Source organism: Anomaloglossus baeobatrachus, chromosome 6 (genome assembly GCF_048569485.1).
Source record: "Anomaloglossus baeobatrachus isolate aAnoBae1 chromosome 6, aAnoBae1.hap1, whole genome shotgun sequence".
NCBI classification, from domain to species: Eukaryota; Metazoa; Chordata; class Amphibia; order Anura; family Aromobatidae; genus Anomaloglossus; species Anomaloglossus baeobatrachus.
The window spans coordinates 503516767-503541991 of record NC_134358.1 but is presented as its reverse complement, the minus strand read 5'-3'; positions in this window follow the sequence as shown (position 1 = coordinate 503541991).

The window sequence follows — 25225 nt, the reverse complement described above, 5'->3', positions numbered from 1 at the left end:
GGGCCGGATCCCGGGGACTCGAGCGGTGCTCCTCGCCCGTGAGTGAAAGGGGATTGGTTTTTGGGATAGTTTATTGTCCGTGACGCCACCCACGGTTGTGGTGATTTGTTGACACCACCGCTGCTCTGTATGGGGATCCCAGGGACTGATGACAGGGAGCAGCAAAGTTGTTGGTTCTCCCCTCCGTGGGTAGGGGGTAGTTGTCCCGGGGCCCAGTGATGAGGTGGGTGATGAGGGATGGCGGGGCCGGTGCAGGGCTTGGTTGGGTGCAGGGACGCGGGGGCAGCGCTGTGCCTTGCGGCACTGTGGTACTCACTCAGCCCGAGACAGGGACACAGTTCTCGGTAAAACACACGGCTGGAAAGACGGTTCCCACGGACGGCTGCACTTGCTGTTCCCCAGTAGTTGACGGTAACGGTCCCTTTTCCTGCACCTGAGATGATGATGGTAACGATGGGTTCCCACCGGTAACCCGCTCCCCGGCTTGGATATGGGCCGGAGGAGCCCTACTTTGCCCGCAGGCTCTGGCCCTGAGAAACTGGTGCCCTGGCGGTGGCGGTGTCTCTCTCCAACGGTTGGACTGTTGCCTTCAATCGGGACTTGGTTGTTGGGAGACCCAGAGGTCCCCTTCACTAACGGATTTGGCAAATTCACGGCGACTCCTAGCCTTGCCGGGATCCGAAAGGCCCCTGCCACTGGTGCTGGCTTCACTTTGTATGCCGCTCCGGTACCGCCGGGCCACCACCCGTCCGCGGTCCTTTCGGCAACCTCCGGTCAGCCGCTCCTGCGGACAGTCACCGCCGTCTGCTGACCTTGCTGTCTCAGTCCGGGGCACACACCCGGACTAGCTTCAGGCTTTACAAACTGTCACTTTTTACTCCTTCTCTCAAGCTCCTCTACTACTTCCCTTCCTTCTATTCTACTTCCACTAACTTTTCTTATCTGCTTCTCAGACTCTAGTCTGACTTCAACTTCTAAACTCCTCTCCTTCCACTTCCTCCTCCAAACTCTATCTGCCTGGTTCTCCTGGTTCTCCCGCCTCCAGGGCTGTGAACTCCTCGGTGGGCGGAGCCAACCGCCTGGCCCACCCCCTGGTGTGGACATCAGCCCCTGGAGGAAGGCAACAAGGATTTTTGTGTAGCTTTGGTGTACCTATCTGGGGTGTAGGGTGTGATGGTGTTATGACCTGTGACCCCTGGCTTGCCCAGGGTGTCACACTGGCGGTGTGGGCTTCAAAGAAATGGTGCCCGGAGTCAGCGCATGCGCAGATGGAGCTCTTGGCTCAAGATTTCATCTGAGCAAATGAGATCTTGGCTTGTCAATCTGTGCATGCGCCTCCTCCGGGCGTCATTTCTCTGAAGTCCGCACCACTGACAGAGCATTTGGGAGTGGGACATCCACTACACTACCCTGTTCCGCACGGCCCCCGCAGCCAGGACAGACCCCACAAGCAGGACAGACCCCACAGCCAGGACAGACCCCACAGCCAGCATGGCCCCCGCAGTCAGCTCAGTGCCACCCACCACAGCGCCTCCAGCATTGCCCTACTCCAGCACCGTCCCTGCCTCCTGTGACCCCGCTCCACCACCGCTGGCATCCCCCTCCGGTAAGACACCACCGGAGTATAAGATGGAACCCTTTTTTTCTCTAAATTTGGGGTGCATCTTATAATCCGGTGCATCTTATAAAACGAAAAATAGAGTACTTTGGAGAAAAAGTCACTTGTGGCTATCTTCTCTGGCTAATAAAGTTACGTTGAATATCCCTTCTATTACATCCATAGCAGACGGCCCATAAATTCCCTATTGGGCTATCAAAGTCTACTTTTGTGATGTTTATAAAATGGATTTATTTTAATGTAACGCATATTTTATCCGAATGCATTGAGATGTAATCATTTCTTATTTATATTTTCTACTTACAGCATGACTCTACATTTTTATGCTGTTATTACCTGCCGGAAAAAGATGATACAAGCAATCAATGTTTATAGGTCACTGATGTGAATTTCAGTTTATCAAGGCATCATTATTAAACTGGAAACAACTGGAGTCAATGTTTTCACGGCTAAATGAGGTCACTGTTTAAGTGTTTCAGAAGGTATCTTTTTATATAGAGAGTAATGCGGTACTGCCTATATTTCAGCATGATGCTGTCTGCCTAATTCCTATCACGATAGTTATTCCAGTAAGCAATACAATTTTTATTATATACAATGCCTACTCTATTATTTATATATAATATACGTCTTTTATAGGCTGAAGACTACAGAAACAAATTCATTTTGGTTTTGTAAAGCCATCTTTCCCATTTGTCCATTATTTCAAACAACAAGAACACAGGACGAGGACAACTTGTAAGGAAACTAGTCCAGAAGAAAGAATAAATGTTGTTCATAACAAATAGTATATAACATCTAACTGTATAATATTTTCTAATTTGCAAATGAAATAATTAGGCTAGACTAATTGTTTGCAATACTTAACAAAAGTCTTAAATAGTGATGATCAAGTGTGCTTGCCACTGCTCGATACTTCATTACTTGATCGAATATCGTGGGGGCTGGAGCGCCATGCTCGAGTCTCCACCCTAAATATTTAACGGCTCTAAGACAGCCAACCAGCATGCGAGGATTGCCTGCCATAGACAGAAATGCCACAGCCATGTTGGCTAGAGGCACTACTGTGATTGGCTGGCTGCATGGCGTCCTCGAGTCTTATATAAAACTTGGTGATGCATTCCTTGCCACACTCTCCTCTGGAAGCAGTTCAGGGAGGGTTGAGCACGGAGGGAGAGCTGATATTACGACAGGCATATAGACAGCGTTTTATTCCTATTGCATTAATTGCATACCGCTGCTGCACCATTAAAACAAAAATCCTTCCCAGGACTACATAGTGTCCTTTCTCTAGTACACCGCTGTTGACTGCATTTAGTGTAGGGATAGCTGGTAGAGGAGGGATCGTTTTGGATTAGAGGCATATAGGCAGGGTTTATTGCCTTACAGTCCTTCTACAGGTATACTGCTGTTGCAACCTAAAAATAAAAGTACTTTACAGGGCTACATACTTTCTTTTCCCTACTAATACCATAAATCTTGTAGGCATATATTATATACTTAATTTGAAATGTACAATGCGTGTGGTAAGGGACGGGAAACTGGACATGCTGCTGATGGTGCACACAGAGGCTGAGGCCATGGGCAAGGTGAAACTGTGCCTGCTGTGGGAGCACAACCAATTTGTTTATTCTAGAAACTTATCTTCTTGTCCCACTTTGTAGGCGGGCACAGGACACCACTCTTGAAGCCAAAACAGTGCAAATAGGTGGTCGGTTGGATGACAGATAATGGTTTCAGTATGTTTACCGGCACCACACTGTCTTACACATGGTCCAGTTTCACTTGCCAAGAGTCTGGACCATATAATCATCACCCTGATCCTACTTCCTCCCACTATAGTGAGTCCCAGGAGACAAATGATCCCACACTTAGACACTCCAAGGAGCTCTTTACATTTCCATTTATTGATTCTGGCCTCTTTCCCTGCACATTTGAAGAGGGACAATTAGTTTCTCAAGAGGTAGATGATGATGATACACAGTTGTCAAAAAGTGATATTGTTAAGTCAACGAGTCAGGGGGGCCAGAGTGCAGAAGTGAAAAATGAGGTGATAGACAATGAAGTCACTGATGCCACTATTGTTCCCGGTGTGCCATCCTCGAGACACACCAGCATGTGTCCATAACATTGCCCTGACCAATGCAGTTACTGAGCAAAGGAAAAAAAGGGAGATGTGCTGTGTGACATCTGGTGGTGATAGTAATTTTGGTGGATGCCCAAAGGCTGCTCACCTATTGGGGTTGTGCAACCCTGCACAACCCCGGCTATAGCAGAGGAAAGATCCGCGCGGGAGCCGCTGGTGTCTGTTGCTGCCTGGAGATCCTGGGGAACACCATGGAGAAGCTTCTTCCAGATGGGTCACGTGATCACGAGAGACCGGAAGTGCGTAACCACAGGTCCTGTAGCAGCCAGTAAAGGCCCGGTATCCCAGCAACCCTAGGTCCTGGTAGGTAAGGAATATCTCTCCGCTCCCAGAGCTGTTCCTGCTGTTGATCCCTCAGACGGGATATCACAAGTAAGGAAAGAAGGGTATAGGTCAGATAGGAGTGCTAGGAAGCAGGAGGGTTGTTAACAATAAAAGGTTTGTTTTATATTCTTAACATATCTAGTCCTCCTGCTTCCTAGCACTCCTATCTGACCACATCCCTGCTTTCCTTACAATTTAGTTACTGGGCAGGTCTACGTAATGACCAATATGTGGACAAGTGCTTGTGGAAAAAATGCTACATTTTCCTGACTGCACACTGAGGACAGAACCTTGTCGGACCCGGGGAAGGCACATGTGCTAGTCATGGTGAGGATTGTGGGTCCTAGTTACATCAGGGTTTCCCCCACCTCCTACACCTGTTCCTGTACTCCTCCTCTTCCTCATCCTCCATATCTGAATTGTTATCTTGGAGTAAGTCGTCCATATCAGTCTCAAGCTGGAACAACACTGCAGCACTGCCTCAGTGAAGCAGAAACAGACTCTACTGAAACTAATTTATTTGGGTAGCAAACAGCACACCACCACAGAATTGTGGAAAGCTATAACAGACCAGACAGATCTGTGGCCCTCGCCGCTGAATCTGCAACCAGGCATGGTTTGTGTCTGATAATGGCTGTAACCTGGTGGTGGCTGTGAAGCTTGGCAAGCTCACACACGTAATATGCCTGGCCCACGTTCTGTAACATAGAGGTTTACCGGTTTCTGAAATCCTACCCAGATTTGCCTGAGCTACGTTTCAAGGCACACTGCATATGCAGCTTTTTCTACAAGTCAGCTACAGCTGCAGCTGGTCTGGCAGTGCTACAGTAGTGGTTGGAAATGGCAGCTTACTGACTGGTGTGCGATATTCGCAAGGCTTTGTGAGCAGCAAGGTTAGTAGTGGAATACAAGTTGCAACATGTCCGTTGGTATTTCAGTAAATCTGCACGCATAAAAAACAAACAAGTGGGCATGGATGTCTGACATCTGTGAGGGTTTACAAAACTTGAGGAATCAACCATGATAGTGAGCAGCAATGATGTCATAATCAGTGTAACCATCCTGCTTCTGTGTCTACTCTTCCGCTCGCTGTGCAGAATTAAATATGAGGTTTTGCATGCGCACAAGGTGGAGCTGGGAAAGAAATTAGACAGGGTGATACTACCCAACCCAGCGTCATCTCATCTTCTCAGCACAGATTGGGTGATATTGAGGAAGGGAAAGCTGAAGAAGTGGAGAACGAGGAACAGGAGATGGTTACCTGCTTCATCCCATTTAGTAAGCATGGATGGCCTGAAGAGGAACAGGAAGAGGAGAGGGAGGAGGTGGAGATGGAGAGTCATCCTCCTGGTGGGGACAAAGAAGTCTTACCTGTTGAGAGTCTGGCACACATAGCTGATTTTTTGTCATGCTGTTTTTACCATGACCCTCGTGTTATACACATTTTGGCAAACAATGATTAGTGGTTGTTCACCTTTATCGACTCATGCTACAAGAAGAACTTTCCATCTCTCTTTCCTGTAGAGGAGAGGGCTAATAAAATGGTGCAATACCAGAAGGTCACAGTCGAACAATTAATAAAAAAATTCCCATCTGGCAAAGCTGACAGAAGAGGTCATAGTTCCTTGGGCAACCAAGGAGACCGATGAGGGAGAAAGACACCAGGTCCAACAGAGGCAGGGTAACACTATCAAATATCTGGGACAGTTTCATCAGACCCTCCCAGAGCCCAGGTTCTGATGCGTGGGTTAGTCTGACAACGAGAAAAAAGTTTTGGAGATAGAGAAGTATCTAGCCAACTGTACCAGCATCCTCTGTGATACCTCTGTGCCATACAGGTATTGAGTATCCAAGCTGGGCACATGGTATGTACTGTCCCTTCGTGCCTTGGAGGTGCTGGCCTGCCCTGCCACTAGTGTTTTGTCAGAGTGGGTTCTTACTGTCGGCATGGGCATAACTGATAAGAGCATCCGCCTGTCAACAGAAAAAGCTGACAGGCTGACGCTTATCAAAATGAACAAGGCCTGGATGGATTGGCCCAGGCTTCTTAACCTCACCGGATGACAGTAGTTGAACCTAAAGCCAATTTAAATGTTTCTTTTTTTCTGGTGTATTAGTTTACACCCTTTACCACCTAAAATAGGGTATATGGTTCATGGCTTCTTCTTTTACTTGTCCTCCTCCACCATATCAACAAGGTCATCATGCAGCCCTTACTCAATATTTTTAGAGGGTCATCATGCGACCCTCGCTCTTAATTTTTCCAGGGTGTGTATGATGCCCCCTCCATATTTTTTTCAGGATGTGTACCAGGCCTACCTCTACAATGCTCTTACATACATAGATGTATACCCCCCAAGGGTAAATGTTTTTCAGCCCTTACATTTAGTGCATATGTTTTACCAGTCTATGAGTCCCAATACCTAAAAATGGGGAAAAAATGTTTTCTGAGGCTCTACTCAATGTGTCTTTCAGGGTGAATTTTTGGCAGCCCTTGCATTTAGGAGTCCATAATTCATAAATTAAACAAGATGTGTCTGACCATATCACACAAACCACATGCCCAGATAAGGTAATAAAATGTTAAAATTATATTTACCGGAGACTACTGGTGGGTGTGGTTTTATATGCCACCTCTAGTATGTCATCAACTGTAGTCATAAGCAATGGGGAAATACAGTGTGACATGTCCCAGCTACTAAGGTGCGGAAGTGGCTTTTTAGTATTTTGTTTTTCACTTTCTAATTTTGCCTTAAGGGTGCTTTATACACTGCGACATTGCTAGCGATAGCTAGCGATGTCGTGCGCGATAGCATCCGCCCCCGTCATTTGTGCGACATTTGGTGATCACTGCCGTAGCGAACATTATCGCTACGGCAGCATCACACGCACATACCTTTTCAGCGACGTCGCTGTGACCGCCGAACAATCCCTCCTTCAAGGGGGAGGTGCGTTCGGCGTCATAGTGATGTCACTGCGGCGTCACTAAACAGCCGCACAATAGCAGAGGAGGGGCGGAGATGAGCGGCCGGAACATGCCGCCCACCTTCTTCCTTCCTCATTGCCAGTGAACGTTTGTAAGGAGATGTTCGTCGTTCCTGCGGCGTCACACATGGCGATGTGTGACGCCGCAGGAACGATGAACAACCAGCGGCATGCACCACCAACGATATTATGAAAAGGAGCGACGTGTCAACGATCAACGATTTTTGATGTTTTTGCGATCGTTGATCATCGCTCCTTGGTGTCACACGCTGCGATGTAGCTAACGGCGTCTGATGTGTGTCACTAACAACGTGACCCCGACGATATATCGTTAGCAATATCGCAGCATGTAAAGCACCCTTTAAAGTGAACCTGTCAGGTGTAATATGCACCCAGAACCATGAACAGTTCTGGGTGCATATTGCTAATCGCTGCCTAACCGTCCCTGGATACACTAAAATAGATAGAGATCTTTAGAAAATGTATTTCTAAAGATCTTTTATCTTATGCTAATGAGCATGAGGACTAGTCCCAAGGGTGTTATTTTCCCTGACTATTACACCCTCTTAGCATGTTATCATGCCCACAGGGGCATACTAACTTGCTATTCAATGCAGCGTCACCAGCAGTGATGTGTGTACCTGTGTCCGTGGTGAACGGTGAGCTGAATGCACTGCACTTCCGGTCATGCGCAGTAGACCTCTCTGAAGCTGGGACATGTATGTGACGCCCTGGCCTATCAGGTCATTACAGAGTATTGTGCAATCTGCCCTTCTGCACAGTATCCGCATTCTCCTTGGTTACGGATTCCTGTTCTTTGGTGTTGCTAAGTTCAGAGCCAGTCAAAACGCTAGGAACACTTTGCACCACACCCACCAGACACACGATTGGGGGGCCTGAAGGAAATAGGGTCGCCCACTTGGGGGGTTGGTAGGGGAAAGTGAGAAGTGTAGAAGGAGAAGTGAGAGAGAAAGGGAAAGAGTCGGAGTGTGGAGTGGTGACTCTCAAAGTGAGAGGTCACCTGTTTAGGAGCAGGGCTACCTGAGACTACTAGGTGGCAGACGTTGGTCTGGGCCTGGTAGGAGCTGGAACCTCGGTCGCAGGGGATCGTGTCAAGGGGCACGGATCTGCCGAGGAGGGCAGCCAGCGGCTTTGAGCCATCTCCGGGCAGGGGCCAGGGCATGACGGGGTATGCGGACCCTAGGCCGGGAAGTAGCTTCAAGCGTCCTGGTAATTTACCTGACGGGGGTGAAGTCTTCAAGATTCATCCCTCACCCGCTCCAAAATCAGGGTACTAGCACAACAAGGGGATAGGACTTTTCCCAAAACAGTCCATCAAATCCCAAGCGTGAACCCTGAGAGCAAGCTGACTCCGTTAGCCATACGGGTGAGCGAGTCCCGACTAGTTCCACACTACAGGGTCCAAACAGTGAAGAAGGTGCCACGGAAAAAAATCACAGGCTAACAAGAAACACCAAGGGCACGGATCCAAACGTGCTCCCTCCTTGCTGCAGTGGTGCTCAGAATTCTGGTTTACAAGCTGTCGGTGTCAGTATTCTTGGACTGAGTGAGTACGCAGAAACCCTTTCCTCCCCAACGGCAGCCCTTTGCTACCATCACCGGGCCCCGGGGCACAACCCCCTACCCACAGAGGGGTTAAACACCTTGCTGCCATACCATCGCCACCGGGTGCTCCCAACAGCAGCGGTGGTACTCCATCTTACCACGCACTGTGGGTGGCGTCACGAACTTCTAAATCCCCTGTACATATCCCAACTTTTAACTTCGAGTGTCTGCACGACCCCCTCCCGGGTCCGGAGAGCCCTCAAGCCACTGCGGTTCCGGATCCGAGCGGCTCGGCCGCTGACATGGGGGCGGTACACGTACACTCGGCTTCATACTGCACATGACCGGAAGTGCCCAGCATTCAAACGTGCGGTCACAGCAAACCCAAGTACATGCATCACCACTGGTGACGCTACATAGAATAGCATGTTAGCACGCCCCTGTGGGCATACAACCATGCGGGCGGACTAGTCAGGGATATAACACCCTAGGGACTAGTCCCTGCGCTTATTAGCATAAGATAAAAGATCTTTAGAAATACTTTTTCTAAAGATCTCTTTACCTATGATAGTGTATACAGGGACGGTTAGGCAGGGATTAGCAATATACACCCACAACTGCTTGTGGTTCTGGGTGCATATTGCACCTGACATGTTCCCTTTAATATACTAGTCCTTATACAGGAAAGAACGATTCCTAACATTTTTTTTCATATAAAATACATTTTATCGCCGGTGTTGTATGTTTTATTATCAGTCCGCGAAAGTGGAGTAATACTCTGACAACATAGTTCCCAGCAGTGACCTGGGAGTCAGAGAAGCATCTAGGCGTTTTCCATATGCTGTTTTCATTGCATTTGAGTGCTGTTTCCATCCATTTCAGTGATTTTCCTGCCTGTCTAGCACTTGTTAGAAGCTACCAGAAAAATGTTCACATTTCCCATTGACTTCCATTATACTCGGTACTTGAGTCGAGCCTGTCCGAGCATCTGATCTGTTCGAATACCAAGAACTCAAGCATTTTAGTACTCGCTAACCACTAGTCTTTAATATTACAAGTTATTAGAAATGTGCAAATCTGCAAATTTAGCAGATTTCTTGAATTTTACAGGGAAATTCGATTAGCATAAAAATAAGGAACATTAAATGTTCCTTATTATGCTCTAGGGATTGTCCAGTCATCAGAACATTATAAATATAGGACATTATCTTGCAGCTTATCTGTCCCAGTGGTGGGGTGAGTATTTTTTAACCCTATTTCCAGCCCTTTAAAATTCAGCAAAGTGTAGGCCCTCAAATTTCTGAATTTTCACAGAGCTAATTGTAAAAAAAATCCGATCCAGGAAATCCAATATTTTTTTATTCAACCAGAGCTTGAGAGCTTTATATATTTCTATGAGGCTGTCCTGCTCGGCAAAGGGAACCTGTGACCAGTACATGCACAGATCGCAATGAAATAGACTGGCCGGGGATTTGTCTCCCAAGTGTACCGCCCCGGGGCTCGGTCGGCTACCGAGCCGCTCGGATCCGTGCTCGTCGGTGGGTGGCTCGAGCTCTTCCACGGACCCGGGGGTCATGTCGCTCTGAAAGGGGGTTGGCGCTACATGTAGGGACTTCGGTGGGGAGGTCCACGGCCAGAACTGCGGTTGTTTGTAGGGGGATTTTAGTTTGTGACGCCACCCACGGGTTGTGGTGAATGGATGGACACCACTGCTGCCGTTGACTAGGTTCCCGGGGATGGTGTTGCGCAGCTTGGTGTTGACCCCCTCCGTGGGTAGGGGGATGATGGTCCCGGGGGCCCGAGAGAGGTGCTGAGGCGAGGGGATGGATGCGTGCTGGGTGCTGGTGCGGTGTGGCGCGGTGCGTGGCCCGAAGGCACTGGTGTACTCACTATGATACAACACACTGGAGTCTCTAGTAAACCAAATGAGATGATGAATGGTACCCGCAGCCGGCTGCAGCTTCCCCTTAACAGGTTGGTGGTTTCCGCCTTTCTCCTGCACCTCTTTAATGTAGACGTTATGACTCCTATGCCTAAGCAACGGTAGTCCGCTCCCCGGCTTGCTGTGTGTCAGGAGACCCCTGTTTGCCCGCAGACGCTGGCCCCTTGGGTCTCTATGCCTTGGCGGTGGCTTTAACCTAATGGTTGGGCTGTTGTCTTCAGTCAGGTCTTGTGTGGGAAAGGTCCTAAAGTCCAGTCCTCAATCAGTTGATTTGACTTAGCCTAGTCGATTCTGGGCCTCGTACTGGGTCTGAGTACCTCTCCTGGTGCTCCAGTTTCCAATCGGTTCCCCGGTTCGGTACCGGCGGGTCACCGCCCATCCCCGGTCCCTACGGTTCCACCGGCTGCAATTCCAGCTCCTGCAGGCGGCCACCACCATTTGCCTCTTTGCCAAAGGTGCCTGGGCTCCAACCCAGACACCTGGTGTAGTCTTTGGCAGGCCTGGGCTCAGATCTGGCTTGAACTTGACTCTCCTCACTCACTGTCAATACTCAACTCTCAACTCACTGTTTTCCCGCCTCCAAGCCTGTGAACTCCTCGGTGGGCGGAGCCAACCGCCTGGCTCTGCCCCCCCTGGTGTGAACATCAAACCCGGAAGGGGGTGACAAAGGTTTGTAGGGTGGCTGCTGTCACCTTTCTAAGGGGAGGGGGTGTGTGTGCATGGGACTACCTGGGACGACCTGACTAGTCCAGGGTGTCACACAAGCATGACAGCCTCATAGAAATATATGAAGCTGGTCCATTCCGGGGGGAAAACCATGGCCAGTTTTTATATTCTGGTCTGTGCACGGACCATGATGCACAAACGTCTGCAAGAGCCCTTACTATCAGAGAATGAGGGAATGTGCTGCTACCGATGCAGATTAGCAGAGCAGTGAATAGCTGTACTAGAGTAGGAAGGAGTAGCGTCTTCCATCTCTTGTCTGTGTCGGCCCTGCAGTAGGGCCCACCTGGAGATTCGCCAATTTCCAAGTGGGCCAGTCCAAGCCTTGTTCCACATACATTGTATAGAAGGCAAAAATCGATGAATCCAGCTAACATATTTCTAATGTGAAGCTTTACCTTTCGAAGAAGAGTGCACAATGTATGGCCTGGAGACTACATGCAGTCATGCTATTTTGTGTGACCCCAGCCAACTTGACACATTAATTTACTTGTTTGTGTCTGGTGGATGCAAATATGTATTGCCTATGACAAGTTGAAGAAAAGTATCACATTGATGAAACCATCATGAATAAGACCTAATGATAAGCGAGCACAAAAATGCTCAAGTGCACTGCTGAGTACTCGAATCGAGCAGGTTGGACGCTTGGAAGGGCTCAACTCAATTAACAAGTATAATCTAAGTCAATGGGACTCTCAAGCATTTTTCTGGAAACCCCTAACAGGAAGGCCATAAAAATATTTCTCTCCCCTCTCCATTAGGAGCTTCCAGAAACTGCTGGTCGGGAAATCGAGCATATTGAGCACCCACACGATACTCGATCGAGTACCGAGCATCTCGAGCACCCAGTTAATCGATTGAGTATTGAGCACAGCAGTGCCGAGGATGCACATTCATCACTAATAAGGACTAATGATGTACTGTTTGGCCACCTCTAGGATCCATGTATATCGAGAAACTCAAGGAAAATCAAGATATTATAGACAGTTGGCCATGCACTGTAGTTTTTTTGGGAATAGTGAAAAACAATAGAGAACACATGCTTGGTCTCTTCCTTTTTGGAATGTGAATGATTGAGAAGTAGATTCCACTTTCAAGACTCCAACTTGTCATACATGTATAGCATGTACTCCCAAAAAGCAAAAAATGGCTCAGATGGTAATACCTCTTGAAAGGTTTTGAATACCTTTGACATTGAAAAAAATAGTTTCATCTATATTGGTGGTTAATAAAATCGCTCCAAAATTAAGTTTGCAATCTACTTTCCATCAGTCATTTTCAGACCTCCTGATATGCAGTTTGCAGCAACCTGATCCAAGTTTCAGATTTTCTCTAGTAGGAGAGAGACTGGATGTGAGTTCTGCATGCATCAAGGGTACTGTTGCCTTCACTTTCATGTATCAACACAGCTCCAATACAGCACTTATTTCCTCTCCACATGCTGTCCTCCTCCTATATAGTCTTCTTTTGCTGCCCAACCCAATGTTCTCAGCCCTGTCCACTACAAATATATGTACATCTACCGCCGCCTTCCTGCCACTATTTCTGCCACTGTGAGAAGGCAGAGGTGAAGCAGAAAGAGCCGTCAGAAACATGCACAGTAACTTTTTTGGATTTGTAACATTTTTGCAAAAGCAAGCAACTAGATATACATACAGACACTGCAGCAAAAAATGGTAGACTTTTTTTTAATGAAGACTTTTAAGAGAGTTTCTTAACTTTGCATTTAGATAACGAACAATATAAAAAAAAATCTATGTGAATGTTTTATTAAGGCACTTGGACTGGTTCCATATAAGTGTGGTCCGCAGACCAGAAGAGGTTGTACATAACGTATTTAGCATATTTTTATTTTTGGCTAGTTACAGTTTATTTAGTATCCTATGATCAATGTGACATATTCTTCTCTTCTTTTCTATATCTAAAACACTTAATAATGTAATTAAACCTATATTGTTTTCATTTTAAACTGACCTAAAAATTAAAGTATTTTCATCCCACAGACTATAATTTGCCAGTCCGTTATCGATAAAGACATCATAGTGTCAGAAGATTATTTACTCACTGTCCTTCTAAATCACACTCATAGAAACGAAGGTCTTCTAGTTTCCTACAACTACATTAATTATATTGTCAGTGGGCAGTGCCCGCCTTAAAATGGCCATCACTGACTGCCAAAATATAAAGGTAGTACCATGGTTTAATAACAATTCCAGTTAATCAATTGTTCATTTTTCATAGGTCACAACCTTAAAATTATTTCTCATCCCTGGAGATGAAGATTCACAAATCAAAGTGAATAATGAAGCCAAGAAGTACCTGTGGCCAGCACATTAGAGATAATATGAAAGGTCCCTGTTCTATCTAATCCATCTATAATGCCTAACATCGAATGCCAGTTTTTATATATCCTTAAACATTTGCAGGTAGTGCTTCTTTGAATATATTACTTACAGCAAAATTTTATGTTTTATAAATTTGTATTATGTTAATCCAGAGAAAGTTAAAGGTAAAGGGAAATCTATCAGTAGGATCAAATCTCTTAAGTCATCTATAATGGCGTACTGGTCGTAGAGAGTGGAATAAAATGATACTGTGATGTCTGCAAACCGATGTCTTATTCCAGAGAAATCCCCAATTTTTTTTTATTAAAATGTAACTTAAATGTTTAAATCTGTGTGGGACATGGATTTCCCTGAGTATCAGCCTCCAGATATTATTTGAAATGAAAGAGGACATCACCAGTGTGAGCTATGCAATGACTGAGACTTTGCCCTCATAATCACATACAACTCTGTAGCGAGATCAGAACTAACATAGTACAGCAGAGCTAAACTTTGTTTCATTACAAACATATTTGCTGTTGAAGTCGTCCTCTCACAGTGTTGACAGCTCTGCTGCAGAGCTGTGCCTGACTACAGCTAAAACATTACAACAATCATACATTCCACAGAAGGCATAGAAAAAATGAGAACCAGGTAGAGGAGCCACCCTAGGTTCACAGCAGCTCAAAGAGCATTGCAAAGAGAGGAGAACACGAGCAAAATTGCTGAAAAAAGTTCATGAATTTTATTAAATGGAATTTTAAAGTGCAAGTGCAAAAAAATCACAATGATGATACACAAATTGGGGAGGAGGGGAGAGGCAGATGGTAAAAAACAGGACAGTGGCCTGGTACGGACAACAGGAAAATAGTAGTATTCGCAAGCAGTATAGCCGAAATCACTGGCAAATAAGCATCAAGATGGATAGATAATAATATTCACAAGCAATATAGCCAAAATCACTGGCAAATAAGCATCAAGATGGGTAAGGAGTGCCTTATCTCTGATGGGGATGTAAATCTCTAAATCACCAGCATGTAAGCAAGGAGGAAATTTAGGTAGACCTCGAATCTCAAAAGAGAGACATGGGCATGATGACCGTAAGAGGGAAGAGACTTAACCCCGAGTCTGCATTGGCCAGATGCAGGCAAAGAGGAAAAGAGAATTCACCAAAAAACGGTACCAGTCAACGGCCTATGAGGAAGATTGTACCAATTATGGACTGAGAGAAAATCCCCAGCAGAGACAACGAAAGCTAATCACTGGCCAGTAAGCAAGAGGGATAAGTATATGGAAAAAACAGGAAAAAGAGCCTGTATACATAGAAATAGCTGCAGTAGTGTGATATAGTCAATTTGAGGGAAAGTACATATATAAATCATGCAGCCCCATCAGCAAGTGTTACAAATCGTATAAAACTATCACAAAGATAAAATGAGGGGGATTATGCCGTGATACACTATATCCATCAAAAACACTACAGCAAAGAAAAAGGGTATTTAGCCTGAATAAGGGTATTGGCAAGAATCCCAAAGCCAAATCAATTTGTCCCGTAGAGGGTGTAAGGGGGCTAAAAGCCCATACAGGCAAATTCCTGAAGTTAGATCAAAGTGATCACATAATCAATTAATCCCAAATAGAGTAATGCCAGCGAAATACATTATACCTGAGTCCGGTGGTACAGGGAGGCCCGACGTACGTTTCGCGGCTTTAAGAAAAAGTTGCTTGCCGCTTCATCATGGGGGAAAGTGAAGAAAGGTGCACATGTCCGGTCCGTGCAACTCCTAAATACTACCGCGGTAATTATACCGCGAATAGGATTCAGAGTTCCGGAGTCAAGGAGGCGCATGCGCGGGCCGGCCAAGGAACGCCCTTCGTTTCGCAACCCCGGCAGTCAGGGAGTCAGGCGCATGTGCGGGAGCCCGAGCAATAATTGCCCAGACCCCCGCGCACGCGCGGACTCCACCGAGACTCCGGAGCGCGGCCGGGAGGCGCAGGGCCGGCGCACGCACGCGCACAAGACTCCGAAGGCAATGAATGGACGGAAAGAGGACGTGAACAAACTGGGGAGAATATGCGAGTATCTAAGAGTATTCAGAAAAATGATAATACAAGATACATTATACATGAAAAAAACATATACCATTACAGAATATTATAAGCTAAATTCAAGAGGTGGCAAAAAGAATCATCAGGCTAAAACACAAAGCATAATATCGCCGCAATAGTAAATAGTGATGATCATAACGAGGAAAGTCCCAAGGATGATATGTTGATGTAATGACGTCCGTAGGTTTTGGTAGATTTCAAGATTATCGGGTCCAAACCATTTCGGTAGGAGTCATAAAAGGACATGTGCCAAAACAAAAGTGAAAAACTAAAAACAAAAGAGAATAAAAAAGAGATAATTAAAAACAGAAGATTAAAAACCACAAACACCAGGCAACTGTTATTAAACTGAAAAACCAGGGGCATTATTAAGAGGTAATGATACTGACAGTAAAAAATGTCAGTAATACACAAAAACCTAAGGTTTCATAATCAAAATATGATAAACCAGAGAAGAAAAGGACACCCACACAAGCGTTTTCACTTGAGGAGAACACTTTATAAGATTGAAGCAAAGCTCAAGGTTTCATTAAGACCCTTAGGGGCGACCGAATCCAAAGCCACAATCCATTTTGTTTCCCTTTGGGAAAGCATTTTTTTGATGTTACCACCCCTAATGCCACTATGTACTACGTCAATCCCCCGAATTTTCAGGGATCTCGGGTCACAATCGTGGAATTTTTTAAAATGGCGAGGTAAGGTTTTGAGCAAAGAAAAATCATTCACTGTCCTGGCCGCGCCAATGTCCCGCACATGCTCTCTCACACGTATCCGTAACTCCCTAGATGTAAGACCAACGTAAATAAGAGGACAATTACAAGTAGCATAATAGATGACATTAGTTGTGCTACAAGAAATCCGGTGTCTAATCGAAAAAGAACGTTGGGAGTCAGAACTAACGAAAGAGCATGAGCGGACGACATTGGCGCAGGCAAGACAGTGCCCACAGGGTATGCATCCCAAAGTGGGACCCCTGGAACCAAAAGGGTTGGGGCTTTTTGCAATGTAGTGGCTATGGACCAAACAATCACTCAAATTACGGGCCCGACGAGCCGTGACCAAAGGAGCAGGAGAGAGAGACCGAGAGAGGACCGGATCCGTTCGAAGAACGGACCAATGTTGGGCCAAAATATCCCGCATCCTTTGCCACTCTGAATTATAGGTTGAGATAAAACGAGGATTTGGATCAACAGAAGGACGTTTAGATGGCTGACTGATCAGTGAAATTCTGGGAGTGTGTTTTGCCCTAAGATAACCCTTTTTGATGCACCAACGGCTATATCCCCTCTCTTGGAAACGTGTTTTAAGATCATCAGCCTGTATTTCGAATTTGGCGTCCGATGAGCAGATACGCCTCATCCAAAGAAATTGTCCGGTCGGGATAGCTCTAATCGTGGATCCTGTATCTCCCGAGGAGGCGTGAAGAAGTGCATTGACTGATGTAGATTTTCGAAAAACATCAGTCTGGACACGGTTGCCATCAACTTCCAGAACAATATCCAAAAAATCAATACGACTAGAGCTATATTTATAAGTAAATCTGATGTTATATATATTAGAATTTAGATACTGAACGAACGAGTCGAGCTGCTCCACCGTGCCCTGCCAAAACATCAAGATGTCATCAATATATCTAATCCAGCACTGCGCCTGGGCAGCGGCCTGCACGCCATCGTCGCCAAATACCTGCCTCTCCCAGAAACCCAGGAACAGGTTGGCATACGAAGGCGCACAGGCCGCGCCCATCACAGTGCCGCGCTTCTGAAGGTAGAAGGAGTTTTTAAAGGTAAAATAGTTGTGTGACAGGGCAAAGTTTAGCAGCTCGACTACTAGCTCATTCAGCTCAGGGTCCCGACCGGACATCCCCAGGAAAAAGCGAGCAGCCCGGACGCCATCTTCGTGTCGTATACAGGTGTATAGTGATTCCACGTCCATTGTGACAAAAAGTAAGTCAGACTCCATTGAGATGCCGTCAACCCTCATGAGCACGTCCGTCGTGTCTTTGGCATAAGACGGCAGTGATTCCACTGATGGTCTCAAATAGAAATTAATAAATCTGCACACTGGTTCACAAAAGCCGTCAATGCCAGACACGATCGGACGGCCAGGAGGGTTAACGGCATCCTTGTGGATCTTAGGGAGGAGATATAGCATCGGGGCCCTAGGGAACCTGACCGTCAGACCATCAAACATTTTCTTTGATATTATACCCAAATCATGGGCTTTAGAAAGAATTTGTTGGAGTTTAAGGGAGAAAGAGGTGGTGGGGTCGAAGTCCAATTTTTGGTACGTCTCCTTGTCTTTAAGTTGTTTAAATACTTCTCTCTCGTACTGTACCGTAGGCCAGATCACAATGTTGCCCCCCTTGTCAGCTGCTTTAAAAACGACATCGTCAAATAACTGGAGTTCAGCAAGGGCTTCTCTCTGTTTCTTTGTGAGATTATCATAATGTCGCTGGGTAGAGATAGTCCTGAAGTCCTCCATGACAAGTTTGGTAAAGATTTCAACAGCCGGGCATACTGACAAGGGGGGGAACTTTGATGATCTGGAATGGAGAAAGGTGGGAGACGTACCTGCATCAATAGTCTGTTCCAACAATAACTCTTCAAGAGCCGCAAGAGCTTCCTGTTCAGTATCAGTCAATGTATCCTGACCAACGTCTCTGTTATTATGTAGTTTCTTTAGAATGAGTTTCCTCGAAAAGAGGTACAGGTCTTTTAAAGCTGTAAAATAATGAAAAGAGTTGGTAGGGGAAAAGGACAGACCCAGGGACAAGACCTCGATCTGGGCATCCGAGAGAAGATGACTTGATAAATTAATTACCTGAAGTTTATTTTTAGGTTTGCCATCCTGGGACTTGCCAGGGCCAGGTTTAGAAGGTCCAGGTTTTTTAGGGCCACTCCTAGTAATGATACCCCTGGACTCATCTTTACTATATGAACTCTCGGATGTAACAGAACGGGTGTCGTCCATGGAGCTACCCGACTTCAAAGAAGTTGATCTGGACCGAATGTTAGAACTAGCACGGAACTGAGGTCATGCTCTTGCGGCATTGGACTTCCATCTGTAAACTCGATTACTGGCTTGATCAGCCAAATCTCTCTGGAACTTTTTGGACTTATACTCCACCACCTCCTTCTCACATTTTTGTGATTCCAGATCCATCTCCTCATTGAATCTTTGTAAAAAGTCTTCTGATGCATTAGACTTAATAGTGGACAAAAGGTTGTCCATCTCCGTCTCGATCTCCAATAAGGTAGAGCTGTTATGATCACGTAAAAGGGTCAGGAAACCCGTGGAACAAACGTGCGCAAACTCCTCCCACTTAGTCTTGAAGTTAGTGTCCTCTACTTCAAAAGAAGGAAAAATCTGGACACGAAGGCCACGGGGAACTAAATTTTTCTGGATATATTTATCCAGAAAAGCACGATTAAGTAGAGTGCGAATACGTTTTTTTAACAAAACCTTGAATTTAAATGTGGCGTATTTCAATAGTTGAAGAATTCTCTGATGATGCACCCCCATCCTCCTTAAGAGCATTGTTAACATGTGTGAGCCACACAGAATCGTGAGCTCTGAAATCCATCATGGAAGAAGCTGTGAGAAACACAGAAATAGTTAGAACAATCATACATTCCACAGAAGGCATAGAAAAAATGAGAACCAGGTGGAGGAGCCACCCTAGGTTCACAGCAGCTCAGAGAGCATTGCAAAGAGAGGAGAACACGAGCAAAATTGCTGAAAAAAGTTCATGAATTTTATTAAATGGAATTTTAAAGTGCAAGTGCAAAAAAATCACAATGATGATACACAAATTGGGGAGGAGGGGAGAGGCAGATGGTAAAAAACAGGACAGTGGCCTGGTACGGACAACAGGAAAATAGTAGTATTCGCAAGCAGTATAGCCGAAATCACTGGCAAATAAGCATCAAGATGGATAGATAATAATATTCACAAGCAATATAGCCAAAATCACTGGCAAATAAGCATCAAGATGGGTAAGGAGTGCCTTATCTCTGATGGGGATGTAAATCTCTAAATCACCAGCATGTAAGCAAGGAGGAAATTTATGTAGACCTCGAATCTCAAAAGAGAGACATGGGCATGATGACCGTAAGAGGGAAGAGACTTAACCCCGAGTCTGCATTGGCCAGATGCAGGCAAAGAGGAAAAGAGAATTCACCAAAAAACGGTACCAGTCAACGGCCTATGAGGAAGATTGTACCAGTCAACGGCCTATGAGGAAGATTGTGACCAGTCAACGGCCTATGAGGAAGATTGCTAAAACATTACAGCAGAACTGAACTTTGTTTCAATACAAACACATTTGCTGCAGAAGTTCTCCTCTCACAGTGCTGACAGCTCTGCTGCAGAGCTGTGCCTGATTACAGCTAACACAGTACAGCAGAGTTGAAGCTTGCCTCATTACAAACACAACAAGCCCATTTGAGATTGTTCTCCCATATTGCTGTCAGCTCTGCTGTACTGCCCTACCCTCCTCACTAGCTGCCTGTGAGATTCAAACAGAAATGTAGCGCCCCTGAGGCTCTGGTCGCTACAGGGTACTGCAACTGAGTTAAGGAGCAGTATCTCTGGGGTAAGTGACAGGTGGTTTGCCGGTGCTCACACCAGACACATTACACATGCAGTTGCGTGCCTTCCCCACAGGGGGAAGTGGACTGAGGTGGGCAGGGAGAGTTAGCCATCCAGTAGTATGGGACTTTCCGGTCACCAGGACAACCACTGGGGGGCGGGTGTCACATGGGGTATAGGAGGAGGCAACCATGACACATAGTGAGCTTTTCTGGAGGGATGTCCCCTGAGACCAGACTGGGTGCAGGAGCGCACCAGTGCTGGTGGGACAAGACACAGCTCATCTTTCTGCTGCAGAGCCTGGGGCTTGTGAGCAGGAGCTCAGCCCTGGTTCCTTCTGCTGATCGCTGGATAGCGAGGACAAGCAGGACATTTACACTGACACCGGTAACCGTCTGGAACTTGCACCAGATAACTAGAGTCTTACCAGCAGTGAACCAGTATGCTTTCGGGCAATCTCCTAACCAATGAGTACACACCTGAACCAGAGCTCTTGCCTCATTTCCATTATTTACTGGTGACGCCGTCCCGCGCTCCGGCGCCCACGGCCCACTATCAGCCAGTCGGCCACCCTCCCAGGGCAACCATTCCGCTGCAATCAACATCGACCCCCGGGGAGAAGAATCCTGCAGCGGCAGCCCCCTACTAGCCCGCAGACCACAGGTGGTGTCACGACAAAAACTTTATTATTATTCCCCTGTATATAACCCCTTTCAAGCCACCCCCAGGGTCACAGAACCGGGCAACGGCCAGCCAGTGACATATCCCAACAATACACCGCCCAGGACCGAGTACCTCATAGCTCTGGAGCAAGACAGCTTTCTCTGGCGTCACAAACAGGATTCGAATAAGACCCGTTTACACCAGGTGACATGCACCTTATGGACTGTGTTTATGACTTGTTAAACTGCAGCCATTTTTGTGTAAAAACTGACACAGCAGTGGGGAAAAGGCGTGAAAAGTAAGCCCTGCCCCTGGGGAGTGACTATTATGTGAAAACGAAACTGGAAGCAGGAAACAGGGAGGCCCTGCCGCAGAATGTCTCCAGTACTGCTACAAGCAAGACCATGTCTGCCCCAGGGGATCTTGGAAGCGAACCAGGTTGTCCTGAAGTGTGGACTGTGGAGAGGTTGGAGATAGAGGTCCAGCGGCTGTGCTGTGTCATGCGGGTACAGCAGCTACAGCAAATAGAGGAGTGGAAAGCCGATATGATGGAAGCGGTGGCGACCCTTTGGGCCCATGAGAACCGGGTGCCGCTTGCCCTGGTGGCACCAACCTGTTTGCCGGAGTCCATCCTCGATCAGGCCATATCACCGCCAAACCAGGCCAGACCAAACCAGGCTGCATCACCGTCTGACCCGGCCGAGAAGGACCAGGCCGCAGCCCTCCAGCACTTCCAATTGCCAAGAAAAATTAAAGTCATGCATGCTGCATAAGTGTTTTTGTTTTGCAGGTTGTAATTGGACTTGAATACCAGAATGTTGAAATGTTGATATTGCCTCCCAAAAGGGAAGAGTTTTACAGTTTTTGAGCAGTATGCACTAAGTTTCTTGTATTTGCAGCCCAAGAATGCTGCTGTTTGCTGCCGGGGTCAGTAGCGCCCCTGAGGCTCTGGCCAGACACATTACACATGCAGTTATGTGCCTTCCCCACAGGGGGGAGTGGACTGGGCTGGACAGGGAGAATTAGCCATCCAGTAGTATGGGACTTCTCGGTCATCAGGACAACCACTAGGGGCGGGTGCCACATGGGGTATAAGAGGAGGTAGCCATGACACATAGTGAGCTTTTCTGGAGGGATGTCCCCTAAGACCAGACTGGGTGCAGGAGAGCACCAGTGCTGGTGGGACGAGACACGGCTCATCTTTCTGCTGCAGAGCCTGGGGCTTGTGAGCAGGAGCTCAGCCTAGGTTCCTTCTGCTGATCACTGGATAGTGAAGACACACAGGTCATTTACACGACACCGGTAACCGCCTGGAACTTGCACCAGATAACTAGAGACTTACCAGCAGTGAACCAGTATGCTCTCGGGCAATCTGCTTACCAATGAGTAAACACCTGAACCAGAGCTCTTGCCTCATTTCCATTATTTACTGGTGACGCCGTCCTGTGCTCCGGTGCCCACAGCCCACTATCAGCCAGCCGGCCACCCTCCCGGGGCAACCACTCCGTCTGTGGGGAGTGACTCCACCTTAGCTGCAATCAACATCTACCCTCGGTGAGAAGAACCCTGCAGCGGCGACCCCCTACCTGGCCGCACACCACAGGTGGCATCACGACAAAAACTTTATTATTATTCGCCTGTATATAACCCCTTTCAAGTGACCCCCAGGGTCACGGAACCGGGCAACAGCCACCCAGTGACATATCCCAACAATACACAGCCCGGGACCAAGTACCCCATAGCCCTGGGGCTAGTCAGAAACACTTTAAAAGGACAACTGCTGCTACAAATGTATTTGTAATGAAACAAAATTCAGTTGTGCTGAACTGTCTTACTTATAATCACACACAGCTTTGCAGTAACAGCAGGAGAGCAGAGTGTCTGTGACTGATTACATGTCTCACACTGGTAATGTCTAATTTTATTTAAAAAACAAGCTCTTAAGGCAAATCCTCAGAGAAATCTGTGTTCAGCTCAAAGATAATAGTACCTCTTACATATTTAGAAAAATAACTCGTAATCCTTGGATAGTGTAGAACAATCTCCAGTTTTGAATTATGTTGAAAGTGGGGCATTTGAAGAAAATATTAACAATTGTCAACATTTCTTTATATCTAGGACAAAGTATTGGTGTTTTTTAATTGGATGAGCAATTATTACATTTTTTATTATTGCACTTTCAACCTTATGTGGGCGTCACACGAGACGAGCTATTGTGCGATGCATTGTCGGGGTCACGGTTTTCGTGACGCACATCTGGCATCGTTTGCGACGTCGTCTCGTGTGACACCTCCGAGCGATGCCGAATCAGTCACAAATCGTGAGTCGTGTACACGTCACTTATTTTTAAAAAATCGTTTATTTTTATTTGCGCCGGTTGTTCATTGTACCCGGGGCAGCACACATCGCTCCGTGTGACACCCCGGGAAGGATGAACACAGCTTACCTGCGTCCCGCGGCACCCGCCGGCTATGCGGAAGGAAGGAGGTGGGCAGGATGTTTTCATCCCGCTCATCTCCGCCCCTCCGCTTCTATTGGCCGGCGGCTGTGTGACGTCGTTGTGACGCCGAACGTCCCTCCCCCTTCAGGAAGAGGATGTTCGCAGCCCACAGCGAGGTCGTTCAGCAGGTAAGTACGTGCGACGGCGGTTTAACGACTTTGTGCGACACGGGCAGCGATTTGCCCGTGATGCACAAACGACGGGGGCGGGTACGATCGCTCGTGCGATCGCACGATAGATCGTACCGTGTGACGCCCGCATTAGAGGTTTTTATTCAGCCTGGTTGCTGGATATATTCTATTAGGACTCATTAGATGGTTGGGGTGATTTCTTTTTAAAAAAGGGAAGGGATGTAATTTTATTGTTTTAGATTGGGCAGATTTATCTACAAAAAATGGACACACTAATTTTGTACAACACTATTCAGGGATTATGAGTCTACAAATGTATATATATGAATACTTGGTGCAAACACACTTAAGGAGACTTATTCCAATATAAAAACTGATTTTTATTGAAGAATAAACATACAATGATAAAAATATGCATTTTCCATATGATCAATGAATGAGGTAGGTGGATTCAATCACACCCGCCCACCAGGGAAACTAGCCACATTAAACCCATCTTTGCTCCATAAGCTAAGTAGTGAATACTGGGTCTAGTGAACCATATAATGGAGGGACACTACAGGATGAAATAATCATGGTATAGAAACAAACAGTTCAAACTTACCCATAGTGTGAGAATAGAGGGTCTAAGCTGGCAGTCCCAAAGTGGGTGAGTGAGCAACCTTTCTCCCGGACGCGCGTTATCGCAAATGCTTCATCAGCGGGGTACAGGCAAGTTAGAAAGGTTGGGTTTAACTCCGCCGATGGCAAAAAAAACATTTAAAATTTCGAGACGTATTTCCTGCAGCAGTACATATGTCATTTATTTGGCAATCTGTCCATGCCAAAAGATGTACGTGGGACTCACGTCACAACAATTCCGGACAAGGATTAGGGAACACATCCGGGACATTCGTAATTTTAAACAATGCTTGGATGTGTCACTCCTCATCACTATTCCGCGACACTTCCATACTTATCACAATTGTGATCCATCGGGACTTAAGGTCAGGGGGATCGACATCTTGCACTGTGGCATCAGGGGAGGCGATCTAAAGAGGCAGCTGGCCCAATTGGAGTGCCGTTGGATAGTCACTCTGGGTACTATGGCCCCTATGGGGCTCAATGAAAAACTTAGTTTTTCTCCCTTCCTTTGAGCCCTCCATTGGGGGCTGCCTCTTTGTGACATCTAGTTTCGTAGGGGCGTCTTTAAGATTTTACCTCCAGTGAGGTAGTTACGGATATAATAACAACTCATAAGAAAATATGGAAGTGGTCTAATTTAGACAAAGAAAGGTTATCGGTTTGTTCTTTGTAATGTGGTCTAATGGCTCTTTTTTAATTGTGCCTGTTTTTATTTGTTATTTTAATAGTAATTTCCATATACATCTCCTCCATTGGTACGATGAACATATTGGTGATGGAATTAAGTGGAGATCGGTGCACAAGAAGATGCATATTTCTGTCTTCATCTACAACTATTGACCAAATTACTGTACGGTCTATCAGAAGTTTGGACTGCATTAAACAGAGGAACAGATGAAATATAAAGATATAGTCTTCTGACTCCATGTTATTATGTTATTGTAATGTCGGGGGTTTTTTGACAAGAGGTCCTCTGT